The sequence below is a fragment of the Thermobia domestica genome, chromosome 11, assembly GCF_964235325.1.
Source record: "Thermobia domestica chromosome 11, izTheDome1.hap1.1, whole genome shotgun sequence".
In the NCBI taxonomy this organism is placed as follows: domain Eukaryota; kingdom Metazoa; phylum Arthropoda; class Insecta; order Zygentoma; family Lepismatidae; genus Thermobia; species Thermobia domestica.
Genome location: NC_137464.1, coordinates 207,801,028 through 207,824,816, shown reverse-complemented (window position 1 = coordinate 207,824,816; position 23,789 = coordinate 207,801,028). Strand labels below are relative to the sequence as shown.

The 23,789-nt window shown below is 36.2% G+C and overlaps 1 protein-coding gene and 1 pseudogene across 1 annotated transcript in view; both read left to right on the top strand.

The window, feature by feature from the left end:
• The window catches only part of LOC145663733 (uncharacterized), an 896,365-nt gene that overhangs the window by 86,126 nt on the left and 786,450 nt on the right, over positions 1-23,789 (top strand). The gene's annotated exons all lie outside the window — the stretch shown is intronic.
• Positions 1,552-3,227, top strand: LOC145664679 (tubulin beta-4 chain pseudogene; annotated as a pseudogene).

Sequence of the window (23,789 nt, the reverse complement as noted above, 5' to 3'; positions counted from 1 at the left end):
AGTAATAGGTAGTGACAATTGAAAAAAATAAATGAAACAGTTTTTAAGTCCCACGATTATGCCGGTTGCATATTTGCGGATCCCAAACGTTTCAGCATATTCTCTGATCTGGTTGGTCGATACAGATGCGATATCACAAGACATGATCTACATATAGCACAAAGTAAAGAAGAATTGTTGTTGGCTCTGGTAGCCGAGAGGTCTAGCATAACATGCTAGTAACGAAAATGTTTTTGGCGAGGGTTCGAATCCTGCCTACGGACAGTTTTTTTACTACTTTTAAAAATGTTTATAACACTTTTTTCGTTAAAATAAGATTAAAAATAATATTCAAAAAGTGATTTAACGATCATTGTTTTAAAATTTTCATTAAGCTTCTTTCATTAAAATAAGTTTGCCCTTGTACTATATAGATCCACAGCAAATGTAGTAGTAGTAGTAGTACGTTTGCCCCTGTACTATATAGATCCACAGCTAATGTAGTAGTAGTTGTAGTAGGAACGGGTTAGAAGCCCCGCAGGGGTTGTTTGGATTATGTTCTCGACATCAAATTGGCAAGAATGCTGAAACGTTTGGGATCGGCAAAAATGCATGCCGGTTAGGCTAAAGGGGACGGCGATGATAAGAAATGAATGAAATGGTGGAATGAAGAAAATGGGAGGAAACAGGAGAACTCCGAGAAAACCCACGCTCACGGTGTTTGTTCACCAGAAAATTCACTTGGTGAGAGCTGGGATCGAACAACCAAGGATCCCAAGAACCATAGGTGAACGTTCTACCACTGAGTCACCGCAGCCCTGTGGTAATAATTGAGGCAAGAAAAATATTTTTAACTCTTACGTCCTACAGTTATGCCATGCAGGCTAAAGTTGACTATATGGTAAAGGAGAATAAATGAATGTAAAATGAGAATGTGGGAGGAAACGGGAGAAACCCGAGAAAATCTACAGACATGATGTGGTCCACCACAAATCTACTTGACCTGGAATCGAACGAGGTATCCCTAACAAGATATTCTCATCTCCTCTCCCCAGGATCAGTGCCAGTGGCTTCCGTCATCTTTAATGGTAGGTTTGTTACATTAGTGTTCTCCCTAAAATACTCGAAATACCTACTAAATATTGACTCAATTTCAAAACTTTTGTACTTTCACTGAGAATTGAACCAAAAGCATGAGCCCAGAATTCGAAATAATTGAAAATAGCTACTCGAAATTGTCTCAAATATTGATACAATGTGAAAACGTCTGTACTTTAACTAAGAATCGAACGAACAACCCTAAACATTCCGACACACGTGAGTAAATATTATAGCTAATTGTCTTTCTTCTCTGTCGTTTTCTATACGCATTTGTTAGCAAAATAGAATTGTGATACATTTGGCATTCATTTTTGTGATAACGGCATTTATAATTTTAAAAATTCAAAATTTTCTAGAAATTCATATGCCTAACTGTAATAGAAGTAAATATTACACAACAATGTTAAACATTGTTACGTTTAAAATTTGTTTAAACAATATTTGAAGTTTATTCTGTCATTTTTCCATAGTTTTATATTATTTTTTATAACGACGTGGGTTTTAGTAAGAGGGGATCCTCAAACTTTTATTCTTTATTTATTGTGAGATCTTTTTATATTGTGGATTTTGATAAATAATTTTACACAAGGAAAATGAGGGAAATTTTACATTTACAAGCTGGTCAATGTGGAAACCAAATTGGAGGGAAATTTTGGGAAGTTGTGTCCGATGAACATGGAATCGACCCAGCTGGATACTATCATGGCGACTCCGATCTGCAGCTCGAGCGAATTGGTGTATATTATACTGAAGCAACAGGAGGTAAATATATACCTAGGGCTGTTATGGTTGACTTGGAACCTGGATCAATGGACGCTATAAGATCAGGAGCTTTTGGTCAGATATTTCGACCAGACAACTTTGTATGTGGTCAGAGTGGAGCTGGTAACAACTGGGCCAAAGGTTTCTTGACGGAAGGTGCTGAACTAGCAGATTCTGTAATGGACGTTGTTCGCAAAGAAACGGAAAGTTGTGATTGTCTGCAAGGATTTCAGTTGACTCACTCTGTTGGTGGTGGATCTGGATCTGGAATGGGGTCGCTACTCATGGTTAAGATTAAAGAAGAATATCCAGACAGAATGACAGCCACGTACAGCGTGTTGCCATCTCCAAAAGTATCAGACGTTGTTGTGGAACCTTACAATGCAACATTGGCGTTTTCTAAGCTCTTTGACTGCACCGATATGACGTTTTGTATCGACAACGAAGCATTGTATGATATCTGTTTCAAAACACTGAAACTAACCACTCCAACATATGGTGATTTGAACCATTTAGTATCAGCTGTTCTGACTGGAGTTACGACTTGTTTGCGGTTTCCAGGACAACTGAATTCAGATCTTCGTAAACTAGCTGTAAATTTGGTCCCGTTTCCACGACTTCATGCTTTCATCACTGGGTTTGCCCCACTTACTTCCCGTGGAGGTCAGCAATACCGAGCGTTAACAGTTCCAGAATTAACTCAACAGATGTTTGATGCTAAAAATATGATGGCTGCTTGTGATCCTCGACAAGGAAAGTACTTAACGGCTGCTGCAATTTTTAGAGGACGAATGTCCATGAAAGAAGTGGAAGAACAAATGCTCAACGTGCACAACAAAAATAGCAGCTACTTTGCGGAATGGATTCCCAACAGTACAAAGACAGCTGTGTGTGATATTCCACCTAGAGGACTTAAGATGTCTTCAACGTTTGTAGGGAATTCTACGGCCATTGTGGAGTGTTTCAAACGAATATCGGAACAATTTTCTGCTATGTTTAGGAGAAAGGCTTTCCTGCATTGGTACGTAGGCGAAGGTATGGAAGAAGGTGAATTCACCGAAGCAGAGAAAATCCTCAATGACACAATAGATGAGTATATTCAATACCAGAACGTCGCTGAAGGGGAAGGCGGCGATGAAGGAGAGGTCGATGAAGAAGAATGAGATTTGAGGATAGGTTATTTTTAATTTTCATTATTTATATACTATATACATATATATATACACAGAGGCGTTATAGTCTTTTACACGTACTTCGATCAATTGTTGGAATTTTTTCGACTTTTGTCCTTTTATGATACTTCTATTTGCTATGGAATTGTACGACTTGTAATATTATTTCTTATGCTTTTCCGCCTGGTATACATAATAAAAGATAAAACATTAAAAATGCGCACATATATAATTTTAAACTAATTTTATTAATATTAATTTCATATTATTAAGAATTAATTGGAAATATCATTTGATCTTAACAGTCTTTTCTTATATGTCCACACTTATTAGTTACTTTTTTAATGATTTGTTTGTTGCAGTTCAGCGTTCCTTTTCAGCAGAGAGGCTATAATGAAACGTGAACCCATAATTTAAATCGAAATCTAAACCACCGTAATGCTTCAATGTTCTCCCACCTGGAATCGAACCGAAACCATGTGCACCAAAGGCGCTTGCACTTGCCACTAGACCAGTGGTTTCCAACCTGCGGCATCCCTCCCTGGAGAAATGTTGTTTGTTTTTCAAGTTAACGTCCCATTTAGTAGTGAAGCTATGGGAGACGTGGTTCTCCAGCGTAACGTGGGATCTGAACCACATGAACTGCCGGGAACTGACAGCGGATCTCCCACACTAAAGGCGCATAAGCTAAACGCTTAGCCACGAGGGAACTCCTTTGGGAAAACCCTGAAGTACGAGCAAGTGAGTACAAGTTACTAAAAGAAATAAGATGAAATTATCAATAAAGTTACATTTGAATGACTAATTAACAAGTTATCTTTAGGAAACTTCGCTGACATTAGGGTGACAATTTGTATTTGGTACGCAGAGCAGGAGGCTCGAGGACCCAGAGTGTTTTGGTGACAAAATAATTTAAACTACCGTTTACATATTTTTGAAAGTTTATAGTAAACCAATGATATACCTATCATAATCTGGGATCTGGCTGACCCCCTAGTTTTTACTTTCTCGATCCGCCACTGTTACTGTGTGTAGGAAAGAAGGGCAGTGAAGTATGCTAGGTTTACAAAGAGAAGTGTGGGATAAACAAAGTTGAGAACCACTGTCCTAGGAGTATTAGGATTAATACAAGTCAATCAATCTTGTTACAGAAACCAACGGAATATATTCCGGTTAGTCTGCGTTGTATTCTAGTAATGTCATTCCAGCAATAGTATTCGAGGCAGAAATATATTTCTGAATAATTCCCCCACCCCAAAAATATTGAATTTAATTCAGTGGTTCCCAACATTGTTTACCTGACGCCCCCTTCGTGAATTCTGTATACTTCGCGCCCCTTCCTTGTGGCTCGTTGATCTGATATTTTTTTTCCGATTTCAGATATAGAATCGAATTCTCATCTGACTAATTTATATTCATTTCCAGCAAAACTTTTGCATACTATTGTAGTATATCATTATTTTACCAGCTTTTCTCTTAATGAAACCACAGTTCATATTCAACCCTACTTATTTTGTGTTTGTACGATATTTAATCTAACGTCTCTTTATTACAACATTTGTAATATTTATAATTACGAATATACAGTTTATTTCTCTCAGTAGGTTTCGTCCCCTTGCAGAGGAAGGGAATGAGGTACGCTCATTAAAGATTAAGACCGACTATACCCACTTACGAGTTACACCAGCCGGTGGAAGGAGCTTTCATAGCGAGTGAGAGTCTACTATTATCTTTAGTGTCCTTGTCGGAGCGTTAAAGCAAGTTTATATTTCCTTCTTGATGCCAAGAGATGTCCTGATAGTAAGGTACCGAATATTCAGTATGATTACATGGCAGATTCCAACCTATGATTTGGGAAAGCTTGGAAGCTGGGGAGGCTGATATCCCAGTTCTTTCTACCCCAATTTTTATCCCAGTTCTTTTTACCCCAATTTTTATCACAGTTCTTTCTACCCCAATTTTTATCCCAGTTCTTTTTACCCCAATTTTTATCCCAGTTCTTTCTACCCCAATTTTTATCCGAGTTCTTTTTACCTCAATTTTTATCACAGTTCTTTTTACCCCAATTTTTATCACAGTTCTTTCTACCCCAATTTTTATCACAGTTCTTTCTACCCCAATTTTTATCACAGTTCTTTCTACCCCAATTTTTATCCCAGTTCTTTCTACCCCAATTTTTATCCCAGTTCTTTTTACCCCAATTTTTATCCCAGTTCTTTTTACCCCAATTCTGCCTATGGCTGAAGTGCTATTTATATTATCTGATCCGAACTGATGACTTCCGCAATCTGCCCATTGCGGAGTGTGAATAACTTTTTCCTTAATGTTGCAGACGAGACGAGAAAAATGTCTCGTCTCGAAAACATGAGATTCGAAAATGAGAAATGCATTTTCAAATTGGAGGCGAGGCGAGAAAATTCACCAAATTTCTTAGATCTGAAACACTTTTTAGTGTTATTTGATTCATGGCAATTTTGTACACCTTGTCTCAAAAAGGTTGAGCGCATTCTTTATTACTGTTTCGAGGCAAAAATTTTCTAAGTCCAACTTCGGGTATCTTCGGGAAAAAGTAAACCAGGTTCGAACCTCGAAGCCAGCCTTTGCAATCGGGAAAAATCTTGCAGATGTGTTTTTCTTCTTTTAAATATAATAAGACTTGTTACCAATTATATATAAAAAAGCAACATTGATTGAAATACTTAATGATATAATATTTCGAAACTGTATTAATGCCAGCACATGCTTGTTTGTCATTTTGCTCTCCATACTTAATGGAATATTTAGATACGTAAACGAATCTTTCCATATGTAAAAGAATGGTGAAAGTTAAGACATAGAACATTATTCTCTCCTGAGTACTAAAATAAAAGTCAAAGTAGAACAAAAACAGCGTTTGCAGTGGATATGAATGTAATTATTATCTTAAATACCGCTATATATCGCTAGAAGCATTATTCAAGGAGCGCTTGTGTTAGCTCAGTGGTACGCCGTTGGTTTCCAAATCGTAAGGTCGAGGGTTCGATTCCCATCTGAGTCAATGTTTTTTATGAAATTCTATTTTCCGCAATGCATGAAAAATTATATAAAATAATTACATTAAACTACGTCAGTTGTATATATATAACATATAATCATTGCAGAACATAGTGATTATTATGTTTAAAATATAACAGGTGTTCACAGTACGTTGGTATTCTATGATATACGTGAATGTTAAATACAAATTAAGAAAATAATATCATCGCAATAAATAAATTATGTAGTGTATTTATTTGCAGCTATTTGTCATATAGGGGTTACTTCTGAACATTCGTATTACAGCATGTCATTGATATTCTTGAAAAATTATCCGAGGCATAAAAAGAGGGTATAGACAGAGAATCCAAAGTCGGAACACTCGCAAGAAATTCATGAACCCCAAAGGTCACGTGAGCAGACTGGAATTGTCCTTATGAAGCATGCCACAGCAGAAGGTATTTACATAGATTTTCAATTCAATACGTGATATATGCTTTCGCAATGTGGAAGTGGTGATGCCTTTGGTCGCTCTCTCTCACTTTCTCGCTCGCTCAGTCTGTATTTATATATATGAAAGTGGATGTATGTGTGTGTTTCGACATAATTCTGATATGTCTAGAGCAATTTTAACCATATTTCTTACAATCTGGAAAAGAGTACTGTCGGGGTATATATCAAAAATGCTAGAAAAGGATCGATATTAGTATCGAATCCATAGTTTCGTGGTCGCTTAGGTAAACAGTTCTACTTTCAATTCAAGTCTAATTAAGCTCCCATTAGCACCCAGGGTGGTTACGTAGCGACAAAAAATATCGAAATCAACCAATATTAGAGTCGAAGCGAAGTTTTCAATGCCGCATTTCCCATTAGTCCAACTAGGCCCGTGCCTAGAGGGCAATATATTTGAAGAGCGCAAAGTTTAAAATTTTAATTTTTGTCATATGAAAAAGTTAAAAAAATCGAGAGCAAATATACTATTTCATGAGCAATCCTCTTTTACTATTCTAATATATTTAATGATAGCGTAAGAAATCTGAAAATAATTCAGAACATGTTTCCCATTTATTTTTTGTTGCGTAATTGTAGCTGTAGCATCTAGTGAGTGGTATTTAACTGCAATAAATTCACTAATTAAGCATATTCGAATTAAGTTTTATTTGTAAGTTAGGGATCAAGGGACGGAGAAATGTGTAGTTATTGGGGGCGCCGAGAGCAGAAGTGCGTAGGGACGCCGAGCTTCTAAATGCAGCACTGTTCGCTAAATTAATTGGTAGAAATTTTAATGCCATTTAAGACCAAATTTAGTCCTAGCAGTGGCAGTATCCGTTTGCTGTCCTAGGAGGAATGAAAGGGACTGACATCAAAATTATAAAAAAAGACCTACATTAGTGTCGAATCTATAATTTTGGGGGTCTCTTAGGTAAAGATTGGAACTTCAGATGCCATGTAAGTTAAGCCCTCATTAACACAATGAAAGAGTTTGTGAAATTTGTGATAGGTAGAAATAATTGAAAATATCCAATGTTAGTATACAACCCATATCTTTCGTGGTCGCCAAGTTCATTGGGAGCAGTTCTGATGACCTTTAAGTTTAAGTTCAACTTCCAGTACGAGTAAGATCCCCCAGCACATCTAATAAGCAGAGCGTAGTTCTGGAATGTCTGGGACAACCTTTACCAAACTTGGGGGATGTATTACTTTCAATCTAAGAAGAAAGTATTGTAGTAGTATGAAGTTATGGAAGTTGGGAGGTGTGACATGTAAAAATAATGTAAAACGACTGATCTTAGTGTTTTATCCATAATTTTCTCGGTCGTTGAGATGGATAGTGATGCCCCCTATGGAGGTTACATCCAAATTCATCCCCATCTTCACAGGATGATGGCCTGGGAGAGCTAAAAATAAAATCTCAAAAATTACTTAAATATTTGTCGAATTCATAGTTTTCGGGGTGAGAAAGCGTTTCTAATAACTTTGGAAGGTAATTTGTACCCACGTCAAGATGGGCTTTTTAATCATATCAATTTCTTACTTTAAGAAGAAATTACCATTACAATTATGATATTAAGCCAACCTTCGCAATCGATGAAAAAATTATGTGGATGTATGTTTCGTCTTTTAAATGAAACAAGACATGTTAAAATCAAAGATGGAGTGGGTCAGTGGGTCGGTTGGTAAGTGGGTGAAATGGGTCAAGATTTGTGAGTGGATCAGTGGATCGTGGGTCAAAAGAACGTGACCTACTGCGAAACACTACTCACCTTGACTCACACTGGCCCACTCGGTGGCCACCCTTTTAGTCCAAAGATATTTCGTCCAGAGACATTTAATCCAAAGACATTTGGTCCAAAGGACAATTCGTCCAAATGACATTTCGTCTAAAATACAATTGGTCCAAAGGACATTTCGTCCAAAGGAGAATTGGTCCAAAGGACATTTCGTCCAGGGATGTTTAGTTCAAAGCACATTTCGTCCAAAGAACATTTGGACTGGTAACGCTTGGGGGTCAAGGGTTTGTTTCTATTAGAAGAGTAGAAGTGATTCATATAACATTATGACTCAGTAGCTTCTTATTTCTAAAGGAAATTTGAAATAGAGATTTATTCCGCAATTTTCATTTTGATAGAACAAATAATGCTGAGATATTCAGAAAAACGTAAACGCCTGAAAACAACATGGCCGAACAACATGAGTGAGGGAAAGGTTGTAGTGTGAAGTATGTTGCTGTAATAACTGCTAACATGACATCTAAAATTTTCATGTTGTGAATGAAATAGTTCTAAAATAAGTACCGGTAACTAAAATTAATGGAGTTTAAATTTGAGTAAGTTAAATATTAGGTATTCAAACCCTTGTGTTAGAAAAGTGAAAAATTATGTGTCAAGTATCTTTGAAGAAATACTGAGAATAGAAAAATACACATGTGTGAAATATATTCTTAGTGTCCAAAGATAATACTCTTAAACAGTCACATTCTTGGCTGCAACATTGTGAAAAGTGATTGACAAATATAAGATGAAAGTTGGAACATTTCGTGTAGAATATACGTATCTTTTCAGGTTAACCACAAGTCTGGTTTCTATTTGTAGACTATTGATAGTGTGTAACTTCGGCAGACGTTTCTACATAATTAGTGAGTTGTATGACAAACCAGAATTGTTAACTTGTCTTGTATTTTTATTTCAGTGTTACTCCTTATGCAAATATAGTATATACTTTTGCTTTCATATTAATTTTCTCGGTACAGCACAGTACATTTAAGATATTCATTGCAAAGTCTCAAACCAAATACAAGAATCACATGACCATGCGGAGGCAATGTTGTCCGCAAATGAAGAGGGAGTATGCTCTTCAAAGGGTTGTTTATCATTTTGGGAGTTGAATTCCTTAACCAACGAAGCTACAACTGTATTTCTGCGAAGCTAAAACTGTATTTTTGTAAAATTATTAATGAAAGCAAAGAAAGGTGGCCATTTAGTTTTCAGGCGTTTACGTTTTTTCTGAATATCTCAACATATATTTGTTTTATCGAAAAGAAAATTGCGGAATAAATCTCTATTTCAAAATTTCCTTTAGAAATAAGAAGCTACACAAGTAACACTTCCCAAATGTAACACTCCAATTTTGATAAAAATTTGGCAGGCAGATACTACACATAAAATAAGTAAATGCGTGTTTTTTTCTGCGGAAAAACGGTTTTAGGGGGCAAAAGCCCCCACCCAAAATTTTGAAAGTTGTCGCCCGAATGGCAAGAAGAAGTGGACCGAAATGAATGAAATCGTGCACAAATATTGTAGACGAAAAATGAGGGAATACGGGTTTCGTGTTTTTCTAGAAAGAATGATTGGGTGGGGCGCGGATCCCTCCAAACCTTTGCTCATGAAATATCAAAAGTGCTAGTAACAGTATGTCAGAAGTGCCTAAATTTACATGAAGAATTGCAACGAAACTTTGTGTATGGACAATATGAAAAAAATAAATGAACACGGGTTTTTTTATTTTCTGCGAAAAAAGGGTTATAGGGTGCAAAAACTCCCACCCAAAGTTTTGAAAGTTGAAGCCCGAAAGCCAAGAAGAAGTTGACCGAAGTGAATGAAATTGTATGTAGATATTGGATACGTAAAATAAGGCCTTTCGTGTTTCACAAGTGTCTCCATCTGATTTCTTCAAATTTGGCAGATCAACAACAAGCACAAACAGTTTAGTATATTTTATAGCATTTCAGGAGGCACCTTTAACCCTTACAATGTTTTTCCGCATAAACAAAAACCGTGTCGATTAATTTCCTGTTTGCTGTTGATGTGCCAAATTTGAAGCAAAACGGGTAGGGATACTTCAGAAACACGAAAGACCTTATTTTACATAGGGTCTCTAAAATGTCTACCCACAATTTCATTTGCTTTGGTCCACTACTTCCTGCGCTATTACGGTAATATTTACTTTTTTTCGGAGAAGGCCTTGGCCCCAACACTGTTTTCCACACAAATTAAAACACGTTTCGTTTATTGTTTTGCGAATTCTCCTTATACGAGGTTTCGTTGCAATTCTCCATACTCTTTAAGAACCTCTGACGTATAATTATTTGAACTTTTGACATTTCGTAATCAACAGTTTAAAAGGTCCGTGATATACGCAACCGTTTTTTTTTTTTTAAAGGAAAATAAGAAACCCAATTACCTCAATTTACGTCTACAATATCTGCGCACAGTTTCATTCAATTCTGTACACTTCTTCTTGCCTTGGCCTCAAATTTCAAAATTTTTGGTGGGGGATTTTGTCCCTTAAAACCGTTTTTCCTCAGAAAATAAACTCGCATTCGTTTATTTTTTGCGTATTGTCCCTACACAATATGTCGTTCCAATTCTTCATGTCCTTTAAGCACTACTGACATACTGTTATTCGCACTTTTGATGTTTCACGATCAAAGTTTTGTAGGCGTCTGTGTCCCACCCAAACCTTTTTCTTTTTTTCAGGAAAATACGAAACCAGTATTCCCTCATTTTATGTCTACAATATCTCTGCACAACTTCATTCACTTTGGTTCATTTCTTGTGACCTTTCGGGCCTCAAGTTTCAAACTTTTGGATGGGGGCTTTTGCCCCCTAAAACCGTTCTTTCGCAGAAAATAAAAAAAAACGTATTTATTTATTTTTTGCGTATTGTCCCTACTCAAAGTTTCGTTGCAATTCTTCATGTTCTTAACCCACATCTGACATACTGTTATTAGTACTTTTTATATTTTGTGATCAAAGGTTTGGAGGGGTCTGTGCCCCACGTAACCATTTTTTCCAGGAAAATACGAAACACGTATTCCCTCATTTTACGTCTGCAATATCTGTGCACAATTTCGTTCACTTCGGTCCACCTCTTCTTGCCTTTCGGGCGTCAACTTTCAAAATTTTGAGTAGGGGCTTTTGCCCCCCCTAAAACCACTTTTCCACAGAAAAACACGTATTTGTTTATTTTGTGTGTAGTATCTACCTGCCTATTTTTTTTCAAAATCGGAGTGTTACACTTGGGAAGTATTACTTGTGAGTCGTAATGCTATATGCATCACTTTTACTCTTCTAATAGAAGCAAATCCTTGACCCCCAAGCGTTACCGGACCAAATATTCTTTGGACGAAATGTGCTTTGAACTAAACATCCCTGGACGAAATGTCCCTTGGACCAATTGTCTTTTGGGCGAAATGCCCTTTGGACCAAATATCTTTTGGACCAATTGTGTTTTGGACGAAATGTCCCTTGGACCAATTGTCTTTTGGACGAAATGCCCTTTGGACCAAATATCTTTTGGACCAATTGTGTTTTGGACGAAATGTCCTTTGGACCAATTGTCTTTTGCACCAATTGCGTTTTGAACGAAATGTCCTTTGGACGAAATGTCAATGGACCAAATGTGTTCGGACTAAATGTCTCTGGACGAAAATCCTTTGGACGAAATGTTCTTTGGACCAATTGGCTTTTGGACGAAATGTCCCTTGGACGAAATGTTCTTTAAACCAATTGTGTTTTGGACGAAATGTCCTTTGGACCAAATGTCTTTTGGACGAAATGTCTTTTGGACCAATTGTCTTTTGGACAAAATGTTCTTTGGAGAAATTGCCCTTTGGACCAAATGTCCCTGTACCAAATGTGTTTGGGCTAAATGTCTCTGGACGAAAACCCTTTGGACGAAATATCTTTGGACGAAACGACCCCCAACTACCCACCGTCCCATTGTGTTCTGCGCATTGTAGACAGCATCTTCTGAACACTGGTGAGCTTGTCTAAGTTTTACTTTCAATATCTCCATTTTTCTTCTTCTGAATCTCCATTTCTAATGAAAAAAGCTCAGGCATTTTTGGATTTTCATATTTGCAATTGTAAGAGTGGCAATGGCAATAGGAGTTCAATTTTGAGATACAGCTTGTGAGCTTTTAGAGGAGCTAACTGCTGGAAAAAAAATTTGAATCACCTGTAATATATGAATTATTATACCTAGTATAAAAAACTGAAAGTAACTATGTCTGCGTGATTATCACGGTCAAATTGCAAAGTCAAATGAAATGACATTTGGTATATAATCAGGCCCCAATCCCAACTGGGAAGTTATCATACGCATATCACTTTTATTATAACACATATCCTTAGTGGGGAGTAGGTGTCCGAATTTTTGCGAAAAACTGCCGTTCAACTTAGAGAGCTTAAATTCAGTATATAACTCTTTACTAAAAATAAACAGAACGTGTCCTGGCATTTTTAAAAATGTGTTTTATGAGCGAGGGGGGGGGGATTTTCTATATATTGGAAATTGGTAGTGGGTTGATTTGTAAAAATTATCGAAAACGATTGATATTAGTTGAGGAACTAATTGAGGAATGAAAACTACAGTCCTTTGCATTTTATACCCACTGCTTTCTAATATAATAATTGCTGAAGCTGGTGTTTAATATATGGATCGTTCAGTGCATAAGGCAATCAAACCATAAAGTTGTGAGAAAAATAGACATAACATTTGTATTCCAAGCTTAATTTCATGAGCATTTTAAATTAGTACGGCATGCTTAATTATATGGAAAACTAGTTTTTCTTTTTCTTCTTACGTTGGTCTACTTTATCTTGATTTGATACTTTCAAATTTCATCCTGTTTTCTACTGAAATGTATATGTAAGCCAAGAAAGAAATAATTATATATGATAAATTTAAATTCATCTTAATTTGGAAGATGAGAAACACTTTACCATTGTATATCGTAAAGGTCAGATCCACCGGTGTTGTAACAGAGCGGTGCTTGAGCGATTGACGGTAGGAATTCAAACTCCGATAAGTGAAAATTTCACAGTCTTGTTTTATTTCAAGTGTAACCTCTTTAGTCAATGGAGAGAAGGACGTGGATCATGGGTCAGAGTTGATTACGTTGGTGGGTCGGAGTTGGTCACAATGGTTCAGAGTGGTTCAGAGTTTGTTGTGGGTCAATTCTGTATTCTACCATTAATTTCATAATTCGCAATCACCCTGTCCTTTAGCTTAAAGACACAATCGTGGAACGTAGAATTTAATATTAGTGATGTAATAAACCCATAATGGGTCGCTTCTTCTTTTACCATGGTGCATTATACTTTTGCAATGGTAAGACAAGTGTTGACCTCTTCTGGGTAGTTTCACAGTTTCACATTTGTAGAGGTCAAGTAGTTTTCAATGAATGATTTATTACCATCTTGAACGCTCGCTATTTTGCACAAGTTAGCATAAAGACTCGGTACTCTTACCCTTTTTTTAAAATTTTAGTAATACTTTTAAATGACATACTACTTGATTCCCCTTACTATTTTCAAATTTTGAGTTGCACCCCTCCTGAGACCCACCGGGGAACCTTGGGGCAAATCTTTTTCCTCGACACGGGGTACATTTGAAATTATAAAATACATGTTTTCCGGTGTTGACATCTGTTTCATCGTTTCAGACTTTTATTAGTGTCAACGGGCTTCATGGATACCATGCTTCTGTAGTCTCTTAGTTTTCAGATACAAACCCCCATGTCGTAAGCGTCAGTGGACCACCGATGTGCAACTGGCTACATTTCGCCAAAAGTTGGTGATCCCGCAGCTACGATCCGTGGTGGCCCCACTTCGGTTTTGAAAATTATACTACCAGCGGCAGAGACTCAACGAAACGCCAACGAACCACAAAATTTCTCCCCCAAAATATGTTAAATCGCCCATATGCTTGATTTGTTTATATTCAGGTGAGTGCAGAAAACACTAGGGGAAAAAAGCAAGTATCCCAATGTGGGCGCGAACCTTCAACCTTAAGTTTACTTGCCGCATATTCTTCTGACTTCGCCACGGAAACGATGAAGAAAATCTCGCTTGTAGAAGGATAAATTATTGAGGTCTTAATTTAGCCAATCAAACAAATCCCTCTATCTCGAGTTCTGTGAGATGGTACTGTGAACCGTTTCGAGGTTTATTGCTTTCTGGTGGTGTACTATCTATGTGCAAAATTTGAGAAAATCGCCGACGCGCACCTTCGGAAACTCTCCTCTTTAGTGCAATGTTGACAAGAGATGGTGTGGGTCAATGAAACCTTGATCCATAAAATACTGACCCACTACAAATCGTGACCCACAATGACTCAACACCCAACGTGACCCATTCACCCACCATGACCCACTCTGACCCACCACCAACTATAAACAACTCTGAACCATTGTGACCAACTCCGACCCACTAAAATACATCGTCATTAAGTTTGATCCATTATCTACGCCATCCTCTCTACTGACTTAAGAGGTTATATTTGTAATAAACCAATTTTTTCCAGTAGTTAGCTCCTCTAAAAACTCATAGCCTGCATCTCAAAAGCCAAGCAGTAAGTCCTATTGCCATTGTTACAATTGGAAATATCAAAATCCAAAAGAGCCTGAACTTCTTTCTTCATTACAACCAAATGAAAAAAAGAAGAAAAATGGAGGTCTTGAAAGTAAAACGTAGACAAAGTTGCCAGTGTTCAGAAAATGCTATCTAGAAGGCACTGAGCAGAATAGGTTGGTGGGTCAATGGGTTAGTGTGAGTCACAGTGATGGTGTTTCGCAGTGGGTCACGCCTTGATGACCTACGATTCACTTACCCACTCATAAATCTTGACCCATTTGACCCACCGACCAACTCAATCTCTGATTTTACATTTAGTATATCATTTAAAAGACGAAACATACTTCTACACAATTTTTTCTCGATTGCGAAGGCTAGCTTGATACATATACTAGTTGAGATGGTAATTTCTTCTTAAGGTGAGAAATTGATATGATTAAAGAGCCCATCTTGAAGTGGTTACAAACTACATTCCAAAGTTATTAGAAACTCTTTCGCGACCCCAGAAAACTATTACTTCGACAAATATTTAAGTAAGTTTTTACATTTTATTAATCATATCTCCAAGCCCCTCATCCTGTAAAGATGGGGATGATTTGAATATAACGCCATTGAGTGCCTCACTATTCATCTCAACGACCGAGAAAACAATGGATAACACTCTACAATCAGTCATTTTACACTATTTTTACATGCCACTCTTCCCAACTTCAATCCCTTGAGGTATCTGAATTCCACAATATTTTTTTCCTTAGATTGAAAGTAATATGTCTCCCATGTTAGGTAAAAGTTGCTCCAGACATTCCGGAGTTTCGCTGGAATATACACGTATACATACATCAAAACATTTAGAGCTGTGTGAGCAATGCTTTTGATGTTGCTCCTGTAAATTCAAAATCCAGGAGGCATAATCGCTCATACCAAAACGTGGCATTAAATGACATTGTGTTTGTAACAGTGTCACGAACTCAAACTATGGATTTGACACTAATCTCAGTCACTTGAGACATTTTATTTTTCATGCTTTATCGCCCGCCATAATAATGGGTTTTGAATCAATTGAATTGATTTTGAGTTTAACGTCCCGTCAGCAGTGAGGCTATATGAGACGTAGACCTACTAATTAACGCGAACTACATGAGCTCTCGCTGCGGGCCGAATCTGTGTCTCCCACACCGAAAGCGTGTACGCTATACGCTTAGCCACAAAGGAGCTTTACGATGAGAGTTAAATTTGGACTTTAACGCTTTCGGAGTTGTAATTATTAATTTCTGCAACAACGAGAACTATGGATTCGACACTAATATCGATCGCTTTTACTTTATATATATTGGCGGAGAGAAAGGGACCACATCCATATTCAAAAGCCTTGCAGATTATTGAACTGAAATTTTTTGGAAAGAAATCCTATTCTGCCTTCTTTCTCAAGTATAAATAAGTCTCTTAGACATGACTTCGTATTCGTAAATTTCCTGTTTACATAGTTTTGGGGATCGGGAGTTTTGTGTCTGTAACGAAGATTGGAGTTTGTATAATAATTTCTGTTTATACCCGAATAGTCTCTTTACCTTTCAGAAAGCGTAAATCACTTGCTGTAATGAGAAAATTCAGAAGTAACTTCCGATGACAAATAGCTCCAAATAAATACACTACATAATTTATTCATTGCGATGATATTATTTTCTTAATTTGTATTTAACATTCACATATATCATAGAATACCAACGTACTGTGAACACCTGTTATATTTTAAACATAATAATCACTTTGTTCTGCAATGATTGTATGTTATATATATACAACTGACGTAGTTTAATGTAATTATTTTATATAATTTTTCATGCATTGCGGAAAATAGAATTTCATAAAAAACATTGACTCAGATGGGAATCGAACCCTCGACCTTACGATTTGAAATCCAACGGCGTACCACTGAGCTAACACAAGCGCTCCTCGAATAATGCTTCTAGCGATATATAGCGGTATTTAAGATAATAATTACATTCATATCCACTGCAAACGCTGTTTTTGTTCTACTTTGACTTTTATTTTAGTACTCAGGAGAGAATAATGTTCTATGTCTTAACTTTCACCATTCTTTTACATATGGAAAGATTCGTTTACGTATCTAAATATTCCATTAAGTATGGAGAGCAAAATGACAAACAAGCATGTGCTGGTATTAATACAGTTTCGAAATATTGTATCATTAAGTATTTCAGTCAATGTTGCTTTTTTATATATAATTGGTAACAAGTCTTATTATATTTAAAAGAAGAAAAACACATCTGCAAGATTTTTCCCGATTGCAAAGGCTGGCTTCGAGGTTCGAACCTGGTTTACTTTTTCCCGAAGATACCCGAAGTTGGACTTAGAAAATTTTTGCCTCGAAACAGCAATAAAGAATGCGCTCAACCTTTTTGAGACAAGGTGTACATAAATTTGTAAAATGAGACGAGAAAAGGAAATTTTTCCGAGAATTGAGAAGACGCGAGAAATAATTCTTAGAGAATCGTTTCAAAACGAAAGTTCTGCAAAATTTACGAGACAAGACGAGATAACCTTAGTTATCTCCCCATCTCATCTCCTACACATTACTCTCTCCCACCGATCTATTTACATTGGCTAATAATCTTACCTTTTTCATAAAATAGAAAGACGCTGCCGGTGAATAATACACAAAGTTTTAAGTTGGAAAGCGATTGAGTATGTTATCTGAAAGCTGAAGATGGTGTGGTACAACAATGACGTCACTGCGTAACATCTATGAAGAATTAGTTCAAAAGTTAGGGTTCACACTTTAAGTACCGTACGTAAACAATGAAAATAACGACAATAAAGTAACTTTGAAAGAATGAGTTTAAATCCTATCTGAAAATAAAAAAAAGAAAGTTCAAACTTATTGTTAATTAAATTAATTTTTTGGTGTCCTCCAATTCGGATAGAGCTTACGTGAAAATGTCATAGCTATATTAAAATGTTTGTCTTGCAAAGTCCTTTTGAACGACAGATTCCTGTTAACTTCTTTTGTAAAGTTGCTTCCCGTCTACTGTCTGGTGATGCTCCTGGTCAAATTTAGTTAGGTCAAATTGTCATCCTCGAACTAATTTCTAAAAGCATTTTTGCTCGCGTATATGATTGGTTCAAATACTTACTTTAAGTTAAAGGAGCCTTCCAACTAATTAACCAAATATAAATTGTTATCTCTTTAACGCCTGCTATGTAACTATTACAAAATATACTTTGTGACATTTCTACTTTTATACTTTATTACACTATATTTGCTTTCTTGCAGTTTAGACTTCCAAGTTATGTTATCCGAAAGTATGGAAGGATTCCTAGCACGACTCTGTGGATCAGTCTTTTTTACTGTGTGTCAACAAGTACCAGAGCAAGAACTTTATGAGTTAGCGAGAAACGGTTTTAGCTTGGCCACTTATATTTAACTAAAACTAGCATTCTGACAGTTGGACAGAACACTTGGTGCGTTGGAAGCGCAGCTACCAAAGGCTCTGCAACAACAAATACTAGTTCGTCAGAAGATTCAATACTTACCTAGCTCCAACAGTACAGTTAGTAATCTTGGTTGACTAGAAACAGCGTGAAAGAACACTGCAGTGATTGGTGAGCAATTGTCCCCTTTATTTTGTTTACACGTGCAGTTATGTACCAGATACTAGCTTTCATAAACCGCACAATATATCAGGTTCAAAGACTCAGGCTGAGTTTGTAACACTTTGCCTATTTTCCCTGGGAACATCAATATCTTCAACACACATACATAATATATACCCCCTCCCCCTTTAGTTCCAACACTATACTGTTAGTTATGGTATAATGTCTGTAAACAGTTACCTTGAAGTCTTAAGAGCCTTAAGTGTCATAAACATCGGCATGATCACCATCCATGTTGTAACACAGCTGAATTCTGCGCCAAGTTCTCGCAGATGTTTTGCGGAGATACTCCGGAGTCACAAGGGAGAAGGCGTGTTCCACAGTTGTATCAGTGTTTCTTTCAGAAACTATGTTCCGGAAGGGCACACTTCGTATTCCGGGGGGCACTGCAGGTACTATTATATCTATTATTATATTATAGACGTATTATTTGGTCTCCTCCAGGGGGCACTCTCCAATGCCCCCCTAAAAACATGTCTGGAAGACACACTGCTCGTAATTCCTGCGTTGTGTGATATCGAGTGTTTCTTACTTGTTGCTTTATGAAACCCTAGAGAGCATTGTCTGGGTCCTCAGATCGGGATTTCTTGGAGGCCAGGCAAAGGGAGCTGATGAAGATGCACAACCTCTTCCCATCCAGAAGCCAGGAAACGTCTGATTCAGGTAATAACTGTTACCAAGCAAGGAACAGCAGAAAACAAATAAACATGAGTAGCAATGTTGCCAAACAATGCTACCAGACAATGCCAAGCAGTTACGAAACATATGTGGGTAAATTCTAATACCGTCAGAAAACACCAATTATTGGTACGCCCTCTTCCGGACCACGCCATATATATATATATATATATATATATATATATATATATATATATATATATATGACCGGATTTAAGGGGGTTCACCGGAGCACGTGCACCCCAATCCGTTGTGAATATACACTATCTAAAGTGAGAAGCTAGCAGTGAAAATTGCAATATTTTCGGAAAATTTAATGTCATGTTTCCGTTTCGTGCTTAAAAGAAAGCGGAGCTTCGCAAAAATAATATATTTTTAAGTCAATTCCTCACACATACAACAGATGTCTATAGGCATTTACAACATTTAAATTTAATTCAAATGCACTGATAGTTATTGGTGAATCCTCTGTCAGAAAATCCTGGATCTGGCCCTGTATATATATATATATATATATATATATATATATATATATATATATATATATATATATATATATACCGGGTGTTTTAGAAGTAGTACCCACGAACAACAGAGCAATATTCTTCTCATCTGCTATGGAGAATCAAAAGTTTCAGTATGGAGCAACGTCGCATATTAACTTGGAACCGTTGGCATTGCTGTACGAATCCATCAAACAGTTACTTCGATTGTTAGGCTAAAAGTGGCGCTTGTATCAACGTCTATTTGTCTTCAACTATCATCTTGAGAGAACCAATGTAACTATTTGATGGATCTAATCTATAGTTTTTTTTTCATCTGCGACGTTGCCACACAGTGCAATTCGCGTCTGCAGACGAGAATGCGAAAGGTATACAATTATACATATTTTTAGTTTTATTGTGACTTGTAGAATAGTGTTATGTAGTCCGTGGGCACTATTTTTAGAACACTATATATATATATATATATATATATATATATATATATATATATATATATATATATATATATATATATATACTTAAAAGAAAATGACCGATACTGTGAACACGAAAATAGCTACTAAAGTGTAAGTTCAGCTCTAGATTCTTCAATGTTTCAACTTTTCAGAAATACTGCTAAAAGCGTATGTATTTACTTATCTTGTTTTCGTTGGAGAAAATTCACTTAAAGTGCAATCGCTTCGCCTGCCATTTCTATTGTGCTGGTACTGATTCTCTGATGAGTGTCCAGCACTAATCAGCTAACAATAGTTCCCTTGGTTCCTTTCATTCATGTATGAAATTTCTTAGTAAAAGTATTCTCCGTATTCGTCGCTCATAGCACCATAGCTGTCGGGTAAAATATTCCAAGTGTAAATATAAGAAGTGCAACTTTAAGGAAATGTTACCTTCCGGTCTATCATAGCACTGTAGAAGATTTCCCACTAGATCTCTAATCTTCCGCCTTTGTAATTTCACGGAAGTTGGTGAACACTTGAACAAAGCAATTCAAGGCTTATTACTCATAGCCTATGGGGAAAATTATAAAATGTTCATCCTCGAAAAATGTACGTATTTGTAGACTAATAGAAACCATTCTTTATTTTAACGTCATTGAAAAATGGAAATTACTTACGCAGATACAAAAATGCTTTCCCACTTATCCATGGCGTTTCAAGTTAGCTGGATAAGTAATTCGCAACCCCCCCCCTCCCGATATGAAATGAAATCTTTCAGTTTAACGTCCCACTATCAGTGTTACTTTCAGACATGTTTTTTGGGGGGGCGCACTGCTTCCCGGAGCTCTGAGAGTGCCCCCACGGACGAGACCAAAATAATACGTCTATAATATAATAATAAATAAAATAGTACCAGCAGTGCCCCCCCGGAATACTACATGTGCCCCCCCGGAACACTTTTTCTGAAAAAACGACTGTCCACTATTATGTCCGTTAGGCTAAAGGAGATGGATGATTAAGTTAAGTGAATGATCATGGAAGAATTAATGGAATGTTTATGTGGAAGGAAGCGGAAGTACCCCGATTAAACCCTCAGATACGATGTTGTCCACCACAAATCTACTTGACCAGGGATCGAGTCAGTGCACCAAAAGAAGACTGATATAACCATAAAATTCCAATTTTAGAGGTTAGCAAAAGAAAAGAAAAAAGAAAAAAAGAAAAAAAGAATTTCGTGTCTATGAAAGTTGATTATCTTTTCTGTTTTTTGAGAATTGTAACTTACTGCAATATATTGATTATAGCATTTATTATTGAATCAACATCTTTCTTAAATAATATACATAAAAAACACATTAAAATGTGATAATTTGAAACCTATACTGAGCTACGAGAGTCTTATTCTGAGGCAAATTAGAACTAGTAAAAACAAGTTGCCTAAAATTAATGAGTCAACTTTTGCATCTAAAATTAATGAGTTTATGAACAATCTCCAATTATCAGTTTCGTAGTCAATTTTCAGAGCTGTCATTTAGATCCTCCTATTATGGTAAAATATTAAGTAATTTTCACTTTTGAAACAATTGAGCTTCGTTTCACATTTTAAAACTACCGTAGACTTTCAGTGTAAGAATTGAACACTGAAACCGGAAAAAGTGGACGAATAATTTCCGGTTTCCATAGAGGGCTAAGGTCAGAGACAAAACCTGTTCTTCGGACGATGACACATCAAAATCATTATCCTTTAAAAAAAATATTACTAGGACAGGAATCATTATAGAAGGACGAAGTTCCGGTAGTAGGATTCCGGTAGTTCCGGTAGTTCCGGAAGTAGATTTACTAATTCCGGTTTCAGGAGACTGGTGGTTTCCAACCTGTGCCCTTTAGTGGGCATAAAGGGGCACAAGTTATTGACAGTTAAACTACAGGGGTGTCAAAAGTCCCTTACCAATCCTTATCAAATGAAAGCGAGTGTAGATAGCCTGAATTTGTAATTATAGTGATACGTTAAGTTAAGGGGAAACCACTAGAAAATTCTAGCACTGTTTTATATATTACATGACCATTTCTCATTTAAACTTCTTCAGAGAGATTCAAAATGGTATGCAAAAGATGGTGGCTGATCAGCCGACATTCACCATAAAGGTAACCCTTGGGCTAACACGTCCTTACAAATACCAACACTCCCTTTCATTTTATAGGAGATGGTAAGAGAATTTTGACTCACTCTGTACATTCGTAATTACAAATAATACAAAAGTTGTAAGAAGAGGCGTTAAATTAAGGTGGATCACTAGGTGTTCTCGGTGCTTGAATAGTGCACGTTGCCAGATAGTGTCGAGCGTTTACTGATGCCACATAATAAAGGAAGTAATCATGGAATTCTGCTTGGATACTTACTGGAGAAATTAGTCTTCGACCCTTACTGCAATTCACAGCTAAGTTCCACTTCTTAAGCTACAACCCTAAAATCCAGGAATTTTCTTATACTGACTACCACAGTAAACGTACAAATTTGGAAACAACGCATTCAGGCGTTCTGTGCAAGTTTCTTCTCAAAATCTATTTCCTTAAATGTAAATTAATATTTAAATAAAATATGAAACATAACACGAAAAACGGTCAACCAATATATCTATTTCGCAATAAGATTGTTACTCTAAAATACATTACACATAAAAATAAACATTTCATAAAGCTGACCACTTCTAGCAAGATCTAACAGCAAGTGTCATCTTGTATGCTCATTACAAAACGAATCAAATATTTTCTTCTATTTGATACCTTTTACGATATCAGAAGACACAACCAAATGAATCAGTGTCTTGTGTTGTAGCTGAAATATAACTTAGAGTACAATATTAATAATATTTAATGTTTCATTACGCAATAGTTAAGGGAATGAACTAAAATGCGTACTTACTTTCGGGTGGTGATCCATCTTAAAATACCCTTCAAACACATATTGAGTAATAACTGAGGTTTCATTAAGATCAAGACTGGCAATAATAATAATAATAATAATAATAATAATAATAATAATAATAATAATAATAATAATAATAATAATAATAATAATAATAATAATAATATAACTTTATTTTAAGTGCTATGAACAGCTCATAAGCAAAAATACAGCACTATGTTAAAATCATTATATAATCGTTTTAAACAGACCAGAAATTATATAACATAAAATTACTATTAGAGCAGGATAAAGCCTTTGTCAGAAGAGTAATATGTTAAAATTATAAGGTTCAAACTGATATATAAAACAAAAAATAAAAGAAAGCTGTCAGTCTCAAACTATACGATTAAAAGAACTATGCAAATTATAGTCTCATTTAACTACCATTTAAAATAATGAAAAGACCTTACTTAAAATTTGACCTTGACATGCAGAAATCTCTTTCACTTATTGTCATATTTTAACGTAAAAGACTGGTTCTTTGAGTAAAAGATTATAACATAAAAATACACTGAATATCCACAATAACAATAAAATAAAGATAAGCAGCTAGAACCCTTGTCATAAAGTTAAAACTGTTTAATTTTGTAAGAAATGCTCTGATATTTCTCCTAACATTTGTTCATTTTAAATTGTAG